Genomic DNA, 14,938 nt, shown 5'->3' with positions numbered 1-14,938 from the left:
TCAAAACCACCTGGATGACTGCTTGAAACTCCTGACACTACACACTCCTCCTCTTTCATGTGTGTGACCTCCACGTGGCTGTTGTAAGATACATTTCCTCCCATTTCTCCTACCTCTAAGGTTTTCACATTGTCATCCAGAGCAGTTTCCTTTTCCGTGTTTCTCTGAGATATTTTCCTCATCTAATTTTGGAGGCTCTTTAAATACTTTTAGTTGGGAGATACTGTACAACCTTGCTAAAGCTTTCCCTGACTTGTTTTCTAATTTAACTCTTTTGCCCTCTACAGCGGCAATTTTGTATGGTCCCACGTAGGTAGGTTTCAACTGCCCTCCCTTTCTTGTTTTCCTTCTTGCGTTCAGTAATATGACAGTGTCACCAACCTTTAATGTTATTTCCCCATATTTATGAGTGTTAGTTTTGGCATACTGTATTTGTTGCTTTTCTTGTGCATTTGAAATATTACTAATAGCCACTTTCGTTTCAGCATCATGGCTACCTTCATTTTTCATGATGTAGTCTTTGTTGTATTCTTCATCGAATTGCTCTAAATCTGTTGGTTTTGGAAACAAATGGAGAAGGAGTTGTGTTTGTAAAATGAACAATCACAAAATAATATATGAACCCGAAAGCTGAAGGACACTTACCATGTACTTGTCTGACACTTGGTCTGGAAATCCTGGCTCAACACCATAGAGTGGTCAATAGGGTGACAGTTTGGTTGTCATGTTTGGTTTTGTTTGCAAAGAAAATACAATGTCACCAAGAAATTCATCCCAATTAGTCGCACTGTCATCAACCATCTTCCACAGTGCTTTGTAAAAAATGGTGATGGATTATTTGTGGGGGAAGGGAAAAGTACTGTCTTTACTGAGAGAAATTGTATGTATTCAGAAAGGTGTAAAGAGGCCATGATAGTGCAGTGGGATAATTCCTTTTACTTGAAATAAAAGACAAGTTGAGTTTCAATGTACTAAAAATGTGAAGCAATTTGTAGCTTCTGTTGTAGTGCATTCTCCTTTCTATTAATACTAGGGTGACCAGATGTCCCCATTTTATCGGGACAGTCCTGATATTTGGGTCTTTTTCTTATATAAGCTCCTATTACCCCCACCACCACCACCCTTCTGTCCTGATTTTTCACACTTGCTGTCTGGTCACCCTAATTAATACTGTAATGTTCAGTGCCCTAAAATTACCTTTTGATGGATTTGTTTGTGTTTTCAGCTAGTCCCTTCGTTTGTGGATGGTATGGGCTGGTCAAGCTCCCTTGTATTCCCACATTTTTGCACATCTCTCGGTTAAGCTGAAAGGAAAAATTGTATGCCATTAACTTTCCTCTGGATAGGTTTGGTGTGTAAAAAGAAAAGAAAGAATACAAGGTTATGTGACAGTGTACCCCATAAGGCTTTATGGGGGGGGAGGGTGTGCTTATAATGTATGTATGATATGACTGGAATATGGTTTTTCTACATATGCTATGTAACATATCTATGTAAAGGTTATGATCTACAGGTTATGTTCATCCTAGTTGTATGCATGTACCATTTGTGTGTTCAAAGTTATGAAAATTGGCTGTATACTTGCTTGATTTCTAAGTAGCCTTAGTTAGAACATTTAGTCACTTCTTGGGAAAGGAATGTGCAAGTTAAGTACTCAGTCAGGAAGCACTTAACAGACAAAAGAGCTTGGAAGGCTCCAATCCACATAAGAAGTCTACCTGAGGATGTTCAGGGTAGCACCTGGGTAATGGCTGTTGGCTTCAAGTCCTGAGTCATGCATGGGCATGTGACTTGCCCATGTGATTCCAAATCTCCATTTTGTGACTGGGTTCTACACAAGGGGAGAGAGGGGTGTCCACCCAGAAGAGAAAGTCTATTTAAACCCTGGGGAGACCCCTCCATTTGGTCTTCAGCTGGCTTAAGTTAGAGCCTATCCAGCCCAGGATACCTGAAGGAAACTGGAACAATGGACAGTGACTACGGGGGGTGTGTGTGCGAGTGATAGCTGGACCCAGACTAAAAGAAGTTTAGTCTGAAAAAGGAGACTCACTGAAACATCTGAGCGTGAAGACAGTATTCAGTTTTTATTTACTGTATTAGAGATAAATCTTGGTGTTTTGTTTTATTTTATTTGGTAATTCACTTTGTTCTGTCTGTTACTACTTGGAACCACTTAAATCCTACTTTCTGTACTCATTAAAATCTCTTTTTACTTATTAATTAACCTGGAGTACGTGTTAGTACCGGGGGCAGGGGAGGGGGGAACAGCTGTGCATATCTCTCTATTAGTGTTACAGAGGGCGAACAATCTATGAGTTTGCCCTATATAAGCTTTCTACAGGGTAAAACAGTTTTATTTCAGGTTTGGACCCCATTGGGAGTTGGGCATCTGAGTGCTAAAGACAGGAACACTTCCTAAGCTGCTTCCAGGAAAGCCTACAGCTGTTAGGGGACGTGGCTCAGACCTGGGTCTGGCTCGGAGCAGGCTAGCGGGTCTAGCTCAAACCAGGCAGGGTTCAGGTGTCCTAGGCTGGAAAGGGCAGGAAAGCAGGGGCAGGAGTAGTCTTGGCACATCAGTTGTCGGCTCCTAAGGGGTTTTCTGTGACCCAACCCCTCACAGTGGCGTAGTCGAGCAGGATCTGTGCACAGCTGATTGCTTTGAGATACTGGTGGTGATTTTAAGTGAAGTTTAAGTGTGGTGACTGGAGAACAGATGAAGTGGTTACTGGTTTGTTATTTTCTGTTTGCTTATTTTGGGTAAGGAAAATAGGGACAGAAAAGGAAGCACAATAAGTAAGAGTGAGGATCAGAACAAGCTAGAACTGTACAGGTTGCAAATTACCCAGAAAGGCTGAACACTGGGCGCTGCAAAAGTCTCTGTTAACTAAGAAGCCCCTGAGCTGAGTGCATCCCAGTTTCAGTGAACTACAGAGGGAGTGTGGCCCAGTACAAGAAAGCAGGAAAGTGACTACCAGTGAAGCAGCTACTAAACTAGAGCTGGCTAGACTGGAAGCAGAAGAGAAAGAAAATGAACATAAGAGACTTATCAAATTTTAAAAAATTTAGAAATTAATGCAGCAGCAGAAGACAGAGAAGAAGATGCCCACAAGACAGCTATGGAGGCAGAAAGAGCCAAAGAGGAGACTTCCCTCAAGAGAGAGATGGAGGCCTAGAAGTATGAACTGGCTGTTATGGATTTGAGGAAACAAACCCCTCCAGCTGCTGGTTCCACTTCCCCAAAAATCCATAGATGGGCGCAACTAAGTCCCCAGTATGATGAAACCAGCGATACTGCCGAATATTTCATCACCTTTGAAAGACTGTGTGTACCCTCCATGCAATCCCTGAAGATCGAAAGATGACCACATTGATAGCAAAATTGACTGGCAGCGCTCTGGACATATTCAGTAAGGTGCCTATTGATGATGCTTCAAACTATGGTAAATTTAAGGAACTGGTTTTGAAACCGTATCAGGTTACACCCGAAACCTACAGGGTTAAATTCAGGAATCTTAAAAGGAGATCTGGATTGAGTAATGTGGTTTATGCAAATGAAATGAGAAATTTGGTAGATAAGTGATTGAGGGGTAATGGCATTACAAGCTTTGAAGGAATGTGTGATTTGGTTACTCAGGAATAGTTCCTGAATGTGTGCAGTGATGATGTAAAACAGTATTTGTGGGACAAAAAGGTAAATGAGGCGGGTGAATTAGCTGGGTATGCAGACTCTTATGCACAAGTTGCAATTAAACATGAGGCCCTGGCAGAGGGGCACAGGGTTGGGGGGAAGCAGAACCACCTTTTTACCCCTGGGGAAAAGGAGGTGGGGCGTTCACCTCCCCATTCCCCTGTGACCCGTCCCAAATCTCCTGTGCAAGCAGAGGAGCCCAAGAGGTGCTCTCGTCGTAAGTCCACTGAGCACCTGAGGAATAAGTGTCCCTCGCTGAGTGGAAACAGGCAACAAGTAACACATGACGCTGCTGCTTCTCAGAGCCAGGCTGCTGCCTCTTTCCACACAGGATGTGTAAAGCTTGCGTCTACAGAACCCAGCAGTGAGCACATGCGTGCTGTTAAACTGAATGGGAGATTAATCACTGGATTGAGAGACACAGGCGCTGAGATTTCTGTGGTCAGGAGGGACCTGCTCCAGGAGGAGGATTTGTCGCCAGGCAAAATGGCAGAACTGGAAAGGGTGGGGGGGCTACTTGCACCTTTAACTGAAGTTCACAGGCAAACTAAAAATTTGCTAGCTGACTGGCACCGTGGCCCACAGCTTGGCACCGTTTCTACTGGGGCTGATTTCTTTAATGTGGCAGAATCTGTCCCAGAGTTGGTGAGCAGTGAGCAGGAAGTGTGCGCTAACAGCCCTGGGGGGTGGGGTGGGGGTGAAGCCACAGGGACTGCTGGGGGAATAGGAGCGTGTCTCTTAGGAGGGGGATGTACCACCCTGTAGCATGGGGGGCCACCCAGCTGCTGGTCAGCAGGGGGAAGGGCCTGCCCTGGGGTGCACAGAGGCATGTGTCCCGAAGGTGGGGGTTGGGGTCCTGGTGACCACTGCTGTGGGAACAGATCTCCAAGGACTCTGTGGCAGGAAGCAAACCCAACCTGAGTGAAAAGGGGGGAATTTTGCTGGCCAGTGAAGGGTCTGTCATAGCTGGTAGCTGTGAGCCCACAGCCAGACCAGGGTCACCTTCTCTTCTGGGGGACACAAGAGTGTCTGACCCAGAGGGAAGCCAGAGAGGGAAGCCCAGATGGAAGGTGAGGGGGGGCCAGAGAGTCCGTCCACCTTTTGTAGGGAGGATCTTTCTCATGACAGACCTCCCTCCTGTGGATCAGGTCAGAGGGGAAAATTGGGGGTCAGATCTCCGAAGGAGAGTCCTCGAGGTCAGGCAGGCCTCTGGGTAAAGGGAGTGGGAGTGAGGACTCCCATCCTATTGCTAGCCCGTTCCACCGGGGTCGTGTATAAGCCAGGAAAATGTGCCACAATATCAGGACCACTCGCCCTCTTTGCTTCTCTGCAGCTGCTCACTCCCTCGCCTTTGCTGTCTCTGCTCCCCTTGACTGTCTCGGCACCTGGCCCCACAGGGCTTCCTTCCAGCTGGAGACTCTGTTTTCTAGGCCTACTCCTGTAGATAGGAGCCTCTCTCCTGATTCCTAAGGACTCCACAGGAGAAAGGGGCTTCTCCAGGAAATTGCCACTGCTTCTGGGAATCTATGCTGCTCTAGACACCGTGAGAAATCTTTTGGCTCCTCATGCACAAGGCAACTGGAAAGCTGAGTGCACATCCAGGGGCTTGAATCCTGGACCCTCAGATTAAGAGCCTGATGCTCTACCAACTGAGCTAGTTGAAAGCATCTACCCTTCTCCCACAAGAGCAAGTAGGCAGGCAGGCAAAAGAGAGGCAAAAAAAAAAAAAAAAGTCCCACCAACCCTTTGTCTTTTTCTCCTCGGCCACTGCCTATCAGCAGGATTCTTCCTCCTCTGCCACCAAATCTCTGCACCTCTACAGTCCTCTGCACCCCAGTCCCCCATGCTTCCTCCTCTGGAGGGACGACTCACGCTTGCACAACTGGAGACAGGGGAGCTGGGCATATTGAGCTCAGGGCTTTGTCGCAGGCTACTATAACTCCAAGAAATCCATGGAGATTTGAACTCAGACTGCAGGGTTCAGAGTCCTGACTGTTTGACCAGGGACCAGATTGCATTGTGCTGTTTGGGCACCTATGAGCTGCACCTGGCAGGCTGGCAGTCTGCACTCACAGGTGCTCTCCAGTTGCTTCCCCTCTCCGAACCGTCTCTCCTCTGCTGTCTCGAGTGTGCGCTCTCTCCCCGCTTGGCTTTCTGAGCCCCCGTTGCCCTAGAATGTGACTTTCCTGCCTGTTGTTGCCTGATCTTTGGATTGTGTATTAATTATATAGATTACTTAAGAATCCCCAGTTATCACTTTAAGGATTGACAGGTTCTTCTCCCAAAATCAGACCCTGTATTATTTAACTTATTCTATAGTTGGGAACCCTGATGTGCACAGTTACAACACTCACACTATAGGAACTCTTTTATATTTAATATAGTTTATTAATATATTTAGCACAGTCACAATTTAACCCCAATTTAACAAGATAGAGAATGTACATCTGCACTTCCATATGCTCACACCATCCCTTGTAGAACAATCTGAAGTGTTAACCATCATCTTCCTCATCACCATCACCTTCCCCATCATCACCAGTGGCATCATTCTGGCCCCTCCCAAGGACTACACCTCCTTCTCCCGCTGCCCCTAGGCTGGGATGCCACTTTTATAATACGTTACGCTGACGCCGTTATGGTTGATGCATATTCGGTAGGGGATTTTTCCCCTTTTCCTTATTTGCATTTCCTCACTTCACTAATTTTGGAGTGTCTTTTCCCTATAGGTTAGTATATTATTGATCTCAACTTATTATTGTAGACGTCAATTCGTCACCCTGGCCGTTTTGTGGTTAGGTGTCACATTTGTTATTTCTGTCCTAACTGGTTATTGCGGGTTTTTCCAAGTTGTGGTGTACCTGTTAAGTTTAAAAGGGTATGAACTTAGGAAAGCCCCTTGGCCAGCCTGCTTTAACACATCATATGTGGACCTTATGCTTTAGCTCATCACCATCTATCTGGCTGAAAGGTCCCAGACATATGTATGCAGACTTTGCCTTAGCTCAACAGACAGGATGTGGCCTGTAAGTCCCTTGCGGTGTTACAATCAAACTACTTTAATATAAACCTCTTATAACCTATTATAATAAAACAAATAACCAGACCATAAGGCAATAAGAAATCCATAAGAAAAGATATGTAGGCAAGGAAGCAGGTTAGCCCTATAGGCTACAGCCTAGACTCTGAGTCGCATCAGGTGGGGCCACTGGCTACCAGGCTTCCATCCAAGTGCGCGGGGCCCAGGGCAGGGAGTGTTACTGATTTAGGAACCTCCCTGTGCCAAGAGGGGACCTGGTGACTGGAGCTGCTGTGGTTGTGTGAGAGACCAAAGGGCACCTCCATTCTGGGATGGAGGGGTCTGGCCTGCAGGCACAATTGCCTTTGCGTTGGGCAGTTTTCTGGCAACCCTGCACAGAAGGGGCTGCAGCTGGCAGCAGCTTAAAGCCCTTCTCTCCCTGCTGCGCTAGGCACGGTTTGGATAAATGCAATGTCCATGTTTCATAGAGGCTCTTGGTGCCTTGATCGGAAGAGCAGCGCAGCTGGGAAGCACTGAACTGGCTCCGTGTTTTCTGTTTGCAGGGTTGGCCCCAGGAGATTAGAGAGACAAAGTGGGGGCCAACTTCTGCTGGGAAGAGACAAGCCTTCAAGCTCCACAGAGCTTGTCCTCAGGCCCTTGTCTCTCTCCCCAACAGAAGTTGGTCCAATAAAGGATATGACCTCCCCTGCCTTGTCTCTTGGTGTTTTCTGCTCCCACGGGCATGGCTGGCTCAGCAGGCTCAGGGAGTAACATCACCACCATTGGAGACAGGAGTGGAGCAAACCTCACAATCCGTGTGGTTACTGCAGGTCTGTCCAGCTGCCCCCTCCTCCCTCAGTGTCAGTCATGCGGGGAGCCTGTCTGCCCCCTCCTCAGCTACAGTCCCCTGGGCAGGGCCAGTCAGTTGGGGTGTGTCCCAGCAGCCCCCTGCTCACTCCCACGTGGAGCCCAGATCTGGGTGACATGGCCCTCTGGTTTGTTTGATCCCTGAGGGGTTTTCTGAGTTCAAATCGGGACCCCAAGTTTCTCCTCACTTGAGGAAATCCCTGTGAAAACTCACCCTTTCCATGTGTCTCTTTCACTCCCTCTGCCAGAGACGTTCCCCATTCTTTTAAGTCCAGCGTGAGGAGAGGGGGAGAGAGAGGTGAGGTTTCAGGCTGCTGTGTTATGGCAGGATTGCTGCTATTAATTGCCAGAACCTGCTAATTCTGAGGAAGAAGCAGGGGGAAAGGGGCAGAGATACAGAGTCAGGGAGTGAAATGGAGAAAATACAGGAAGAATTTCTAGCAAGGGCGAAGTGTAATTAACAGAATCCAGAATATTCCCTGCACATTGTATTACTCTGGGCCTGATTCTCTTCCGCACTGACGACCCTTTCCCTGTCTCTGGCCGTGTCTAGAGGGCTTTATGCCACTGTCGAGCCCCTTTACAGTGCCGTGAAGGTAAAGGTGTTATGTCGTCTTAGTGCAAACAAGAATCAGACTCGTCCTGGGTGTCCAATGACCCCTCCGCACACCCAGGGTCTGTTTTTCAAAGGCTCTGAGCACCCACAGCTCTAAGTGAAGTCAGTGGGACCTGATGGTGTCCAGCACTTCTGACAATCAGGTGCCCAGTGCTTGTTCCATGCAGGGCTCTGGAAGCATTTAATATACTCGGTGGCACAGGGGGCACATGTGGCTCTGTTTGGGGAGGCTCACACACAGGTGCCAGAAGCTCTCTAGAAGTTGGGGGGCCACCGGCGCTTAGATCATGGCCCTGCCACCAAGGCCCCACCCCATGTCATTGTCTTCCTCTGAGGCCCCTCCCTCACGCTGGCACTTATTGCCCAATTCCCCGAGGCACCCCCACTCTTCACTCCTCTCCGCTCCCTCCCCCGACACCCTCCTACCTGCCCCCCGCTCCTCTCTCTCTCTTCCCCCAAGACTCCACTCAGCCCCTGCTTGCTCCTCTCTGCCCCTTTCCTGTAAGGGGGGGCTACCAGGGGAGCCACGGGGCCAGGCCCCCATCTCTTTTTTTCTGCCTTAGGTGAGCAGGGGCCAACAGGTCCTTGGGGAAGGAGACAGGGCAGGAAGAGGTGCAGTGGGGAATGGAAAGAGGCAGAGCATAAGTGGTGCCCCCACTTCTCTGGAGCTTCGCTTCCAGCACTGGGAAGGTGACAATGGGCCCACGTGCCTCCAGAGGGGTGACCCGCCCCACACCCCCAGCAGCTCAGCCTCCCCTGGCCTCTTAGACGTGCTGCCCATGCTCAGCTCCTTCCACACTCTAGAGAGGCGCAGCACTCGGGGTAGGACTGAGCCATGGGGCACTAGGTGAGTGGCAGAGGCTCCGGGAGCTGAGAGTTTGCCTCGCACCCCTCAGGGACACAGCGTGAGGCACCATCCCAGGCATCTCTATGCAAGGAGCAGAACAGGGTTTACTTGGGGTGCAGAGCGTATTGAGAGCCTCTCAGAGGTTTGTCGAGATGAATTGCTCTGGTTAGCAAGTGTGGCTAGAACACAGGCCTCGCTGTGAGCAGGATTTGAACCTGTGCAGGGAAACCCTATTGGATTTCTAGCCCAACACCAGAACCACTCGGCCATCACAGCTTTGAGCCCAGCAATGCCCCAAGGCCAGAGAAACTGGGAAACAATCACAATGCCCAGGCCTGAAGTCATCTGAAATACAGAATTCAAACAGCATACCTGGCTCTCAAAGCACAGGGGGAATTTGTGGGTCTCGTTGTTTAGCCATGTGGTTAAGCATCAAACCAACCCCCTCCTGTGGGGTCTGAAATTATTGCTCTCCCCACTGTAAAGATAGGGACATGGAGATAGAATTAAACTGGCCAAGGTCACACAGTGAGTTAGAATCCACCAGCTCCCTGCTCTAGCCACCAATGTTCGGACTTTCTCGCTTTTATTAAACTGTTTTTATTATTGGACTCTTTTCTCTATTTAGAAACAGGACTAAGCCATGACTGGACTGTCAGACTGGAGAATGGGACCCGGCTCCCTTCACCTGGACCCCAGATTTCTCCTCACTTCAGAGAAACTTGTTTGTGGTCAAATGAACCACATTCAAATGACTACAGATTATGAACCGTTTGTTGTTGTTGCCTTGGTAAATCCCCCCCCCCCCCGCCTTTTCCCTGAGTCAGGAATGATGATTTCTGGGTTCACTCTCATTTCTTTCAGTGTTACGTTAGCATCTATTGCAACTAACTGGTCAGAACCTGTCACTTCCGAAAGTCCCAGATGTGTGTCTCAGTTTCCCCACCTAGCTCCCTTCTTGGTGCCTTTGATTTTCCTCAGAGTCTCCTTCAGAGCACTGGTTTGTTGGCACCAATAACCAAGTCTGATTTCCAGGTCAGCAGACGTGTCCTCCTGTTGCTAGAACTTCCCTTTTTCACATCTAGAAAGAAACAGGTTTTTTCCCATTGATCATTATTTACTTTATTGTCGTATTTTACTCTGAATTTCTTCCCAGTGAGAAACACTGAATTGACGGGCCGGGAGAATGAATCTCTGTGTATCCAGCCACAGAATAGCCCCAGCTCCAGCAATGGTTGTGCAAGCTTCCCTGAGGTGTCCTGTCAATGTGCTTTGTCCCTGATTTCCTGAGACCAGCTCTGGGGACCGGACGGGAGTTCAGTCCCTGTGGGCAATTCACTCCTCGGCCTCCATGCTTTGACCAATAGATTCCAATGGTCCTGCTGGTCTTTATTCTGTGGACATCTGCCCATTTGCAACTGGACTGAGATCAACTTCCCTCAAACCAGCTCATTCCTTACCAGTCTCTGAATGGTCATCATGTCATACAGACTTCTGTTCCTCCTGCCCTGGGCAGAACTGCTGCACTGATGCAGCTGCCCCGCTGGAAGCTCTCTAGTGTAGCCGCTGGAAGCCAGTGGGAGGGAGCTTTCCACCCCCAGCCAGCAGCCATAACCAGGTTAGCAGGAGAAACTCTCTCAGCGACATAGCACTGTCCACACCAGCACTTAGGTCGGTGTAACTTGTGTCACTCGGGGGGTGGCTTCTTCACACCCCTGAGCGACAGACGTTCTACTGACACAAGGGGGAGTGTAGACGCAGCCTTAGCAGAGAAGTGATTTAGAAAACAGGTTTTGTTTTGTAGGAAATGCAGGAACCCCGGGTTTGTAATAAACCAAAGGAGATTCCGACCCCACGAGTCACCTTCACCACTTTGCAGTTGTGCCCTGGGATAGTTGTTTTCTCTCAGCCTGTGCCCACTATCATGCCATGTGAAGGGGAAGGAGCCATGCACCTGTCTAGGGTGCTTCTGACATCCTAGAGGGGAGAAAGAAAAAAAGACTCTCAGTCCCACATGCTACTCACACAGGGGGGGGAACTTTTGTGGTAATTTTAATAGAATCAAGGAGCTTCAAAAGAGTCAAAGGTGCTAACGTGACCCTGTCCCTGTCCAACATTAAACAGGTGAAACAAGGCTGGCTGTTTGGGCTGCTGGACAGAACAAGCCTTCAGGCTGAAAAGCGAGCAACATTTCTCTCAATTTCAGCAAAAAACAACATTAAACAAACCCCCCACAAAAACAGGCACCTGAAAAAGTCCTGCCCCCGACTTCACCTTTCCAAGGTCTTCTCCGCACTCTCTCCCGCTCCGAGTGAGAATCCTACACCTTGATCAACAAACCACAGTCAGACCCAAATGCAGCTGTCCCTCTGCAGGATGTTGGAGAAAAGCACAGGTGAAAAAAACCTCCAGAGTCAGCTGCAAACGGAGCCTTGGCAAGGACTTGGTCGAAATTTGAAGCCGGGATCTCTTGTGTCCTAAAGGAGACTTACACCCTAGTCCAACAAATCCTTTGGGAACTCTAAGAAAACCTGCATTCCACAGGAGTTTCTAAAGACAAATGACCAGCCACACACCCAGGCAGAAGAAGCCTGGGAAGGTACAACAGCAAACACACCCTGGGGGAGGCCTTGTCCGGGAGCTGCAGCCAGGCCCTCTGGCACCTGAAGTGAGACTCAGACCCTTACAGCAACAAGCCACATTTGGCCATTGCTGAAATTGTTAAGCCTCAGAATTTTGGGCCAGAAACCAACAGCCAAATCTAGCTGTAAAACTGAACCACTTGGAAATGACAGGTTTCAGAGTAGCAGCTGTGTTAGTCTGTATTCGCAAAAAGAAAAGGAGGACTTGTGGCACCTTAGAGACTAACGAATTTATTTGAGCATAAGCTTTCGTGAGCTACAGTATGCATCCAATGAAGTGAGCTGTAGCTCACGAAAGCTTATGCTCAAATAAATTGGTTAGTCTCTAAAGTGCCACAAGTCCTCCTTCACTTGGAAATGGCACTTCAAGCGTGCCACAATACCATAGGCAACAGACTGGGTGTGCGCTGTTGGCTGCCGAGAGGTAGAATCCAGTGCCTGCGTCTTTACTTCCCACGGCGAGATATTTTGAGCCCCCAACAATTAGGGGAAGAACAGGGAGATGAAAAGCCAAAGAAAGTTTCAAGAGTTCTCCTTCTTGACTGAGCTGGGTGCGCTGTCCAGGTCACGGATGGTCATTCTGGGGAGGGATGTGGGTCTGGTCCAGTTTGGGCAGGTTGTTCTGGGGAAGGAAGTGGGTCTCAGATATTTGGAGGTTTGGCCCAGAGCCCAGTCTTGTGGGGGCACAGCTGGTAGTCCTGATCCTAGTCTGTCTGCCTCTCTTCTGGCAGAGAAGGTCAAGCAGGTGAGTATGAATAATGATGCTGTAAATAACATGTAATAAAGTCATGGATGTTTTTTCTTTTAAAAAATGTTTTAACAGTTTTCAATCTGCCCCAATTTCATCAGGCTCCAGTAGTTCCTATGAGAGATGTGAAGGATGAGCTATTGTAACTGTTCCCTCTTCGTGGGAGCAACAGCTGGCTGGGGTTTTGGCAGCTCAGGCTTTTGTTAGCTGGTTTTACCCACTGTGTTTTCTTTTGCATGTATTCTTTCATAATGTATTTGATGTACCTGTGTGTATTTGATGTACCTGTGTTTTTCCCCTAAGGCACACAGCTGTACAGGTTTTATCTACAGTCTTTACAAGTTCAAGTTGCAGATGGAGGGGGCTCCCAGCAATGGCAGCCTTGGGGGGGTGTGCGTGGCTAGAAGCTGGGGGACTGGATCGGGACCCCCTACCACTTACTGGTCTCTCTGCCCTGCAGTTTTAGTCCCCCCCAGATTAGCCTGATTATCACAACAAAAGTTTTTTTTCTGCTGCTGCTAACAGCCCACCTTCATCGATTGGTCTCATTAAGAGTTGGTATGGCAACCTCCGTTTTCTCGTGTTCTCAGATTATACAATCTTCCTACTGTATTTTCCACTGCATGCATCTGATGAAGTGGGCTTTAGCCCATGAAAGCTTATGCTCAGATAAATTTGTTAGTCTCTAAGGTGCCACAAGTCCTCCTCTTTAGCTTTTCCTGACTGATTGTGCTGGGGGCTCTGCCTGGCTCCAGCGCTCTGGTCCCTCAGCTACCAATGCCACCTGGGAACCCTGATCAATTCCAGCTTTAAGGAGTGCTGAGATCCATCTGTCTCTTTCTCTGGCTCTCTCTAGGTATAGCCTCCTGACCCTGCCTTATGTGATCAGTTATAGTTTGCTAGCCCTAACTTTTGTAATCAAATTTAAGTTAGATTTAATATTGGAATGGTTTTGTTTGTTTGGCTCCCCTTGTAAGGTTACTACCTGGAAATAAATAACTTTCATGGTTAAGCTGATTGGTCTCCCCCATCATGGGTGTGTTTGGCTTTTCCATTCACTCTGCAGCAATGCTCCTGGGACCTAAGCTAAAGATCCCTGCAGTGCCCAAAGATCCTCTGGGGTTTGCTCATCAAGTGGATGCTGCATGCATCCGATGAAGTGAGCTGTAGCTCATGCTCAAATAAATTTGTTAGTCTCTAAGGTGCCACAAGTACTCCTTTTCTTTTACGGATACAGACTAACATGGCTGCTAGTCTGAAACCTCTCATCAAGTGGGTAACGAGCAGACTGGTTGTGGGGTGAAAGTGGGGACAGGGATGTGCTGAACCTGGGGGCAGAGGAGGGTGGCAGATTAAGGTGTTGCTTAGCCCAGCCCGCTGAGGCCAAGGACATATGAGGGTAACAGCTTTAAATTGCTGTTCAATCCAGCCGACTGAGTGCCGGGACGTATAAGGGGTCAGCTTGTGAGTGCTGATTCCCCAGTCCTCTCAGACATTGTGTGTGTGTGTGTTCATCAGATTTGGGGGCTGGAAGACCCCAGCCCTGGGGAACCGAGGTCCTGCAGGATAGCTCCATTGGGAGGGAACTTGCAGAAGGAAGGAGTAGCGCTCCATAGGAAAACACAAGTAACACAAGCAGTACATTGACAGAATTACAGAATCTTTCCCCCCTGAAGAGTATCCCTAATAAATGAGCATACCCCAAAGTAATGGGCAATTCTGGTAACAGCTCATTTTGGGCTTGTTTTGAAGGGGGATTGACTTCATTCTTGGGACAAGTAACTTGCTATGGCCAAAAATACTTTAGCACTGTGCGCCCTTCCATACAAGTCTTATGTACCAAATACTTTGGGTCTTCCTGGATAAGTCCCTGAATAATCAAGGATCTTTACCAAAAATGTCATCACGTCTTAAAAGGAAGAAAGATTGTCATTGTGTAGACCATGAAACAAGCCCTGCAACTTTTTGAAATGTATCGCGACAGTCCACATGGTGCACATCAAGGAATATTCAAAACGAGAACGACGTTCTTTTTGGGGAGACTAACCACCATTGTGCTAATGTAGTGGCCAAAGGAGAAATCGCCGGCTTCTGGACCTGTGTGCACTGTTGCTTCGGTTCATATGGAAAGCTGCGTAATGCCAGGTTGGGAAACAGGCTTCTGCTTCACTACATCATTATCTGGAATGACTCAACCCGATAGGACACCTCCTACGATACACTGCTACGAGTGACACTCTCAAACAGGTCCCCACAGCTCCCCAGCCTTCCCCCACCAGGAGGCAGGTGTGAGAGGATTGTTCTCCCGAACTGACGGGAAGAAACAAGGCTGAGAAAGGCAAAGGGCCTTGTCTTACATCACACAACCTGTCAGGATAGAGTTAGGAACAGGACCCGGGTGTCCTGGCTTTCAAACTAACCATGAGTCTGGAGTTTCACACACTGAATGATCAGAATAAAGTGACCTGGAACGAGCTACAGACCAACAACCATTCACACTGATTCTTCAGC

General features: G+C 48.3%; 1 protein-coding gene and 1 non-coding gene across 2 annotated transcripts in view; one reads left to right on the top strand and one right to left on the bottom strand.

The window, feature by feature from the left end:
- The window catches only part of LOC141988019 (class I histocompatibility antigen, F10 alpha chain-like), a 51,695-nt gene that overhangs the window by 10,457 nt on the left and 26,300 nt on the right, over window positions 1–14,938 (top strand). The window lies entirely within an intron of this gene.
- On the bottom strand, window positions 9,232–9,313 carry TRNAS-AGA (transfer RNA serine (anticodon AGA)). The gene has a single exon. It is a non-coding gene; the product is annotated as a tRNA-Ser (tRNA).

The sequence above is a fragment of the Natator depressus genome, chromosome 5, assembly GCF_965152275.1.
Source record: "Natator depressus isolate rNatDep1 chromosome 5, rNatDep2.hap1, whole genome shotgun sequence".
Classification (NCBI taxonomy): domain Eukaryota; kingdom Metazoa; phylum Chordata; order Testudines; family Cheloniidae; genus Natator; species Natator depressus.
Note: the sequence above shows the minus strand (reverse complement) of the source record. Positions and strands in the feature narration are given on the sequence as shown.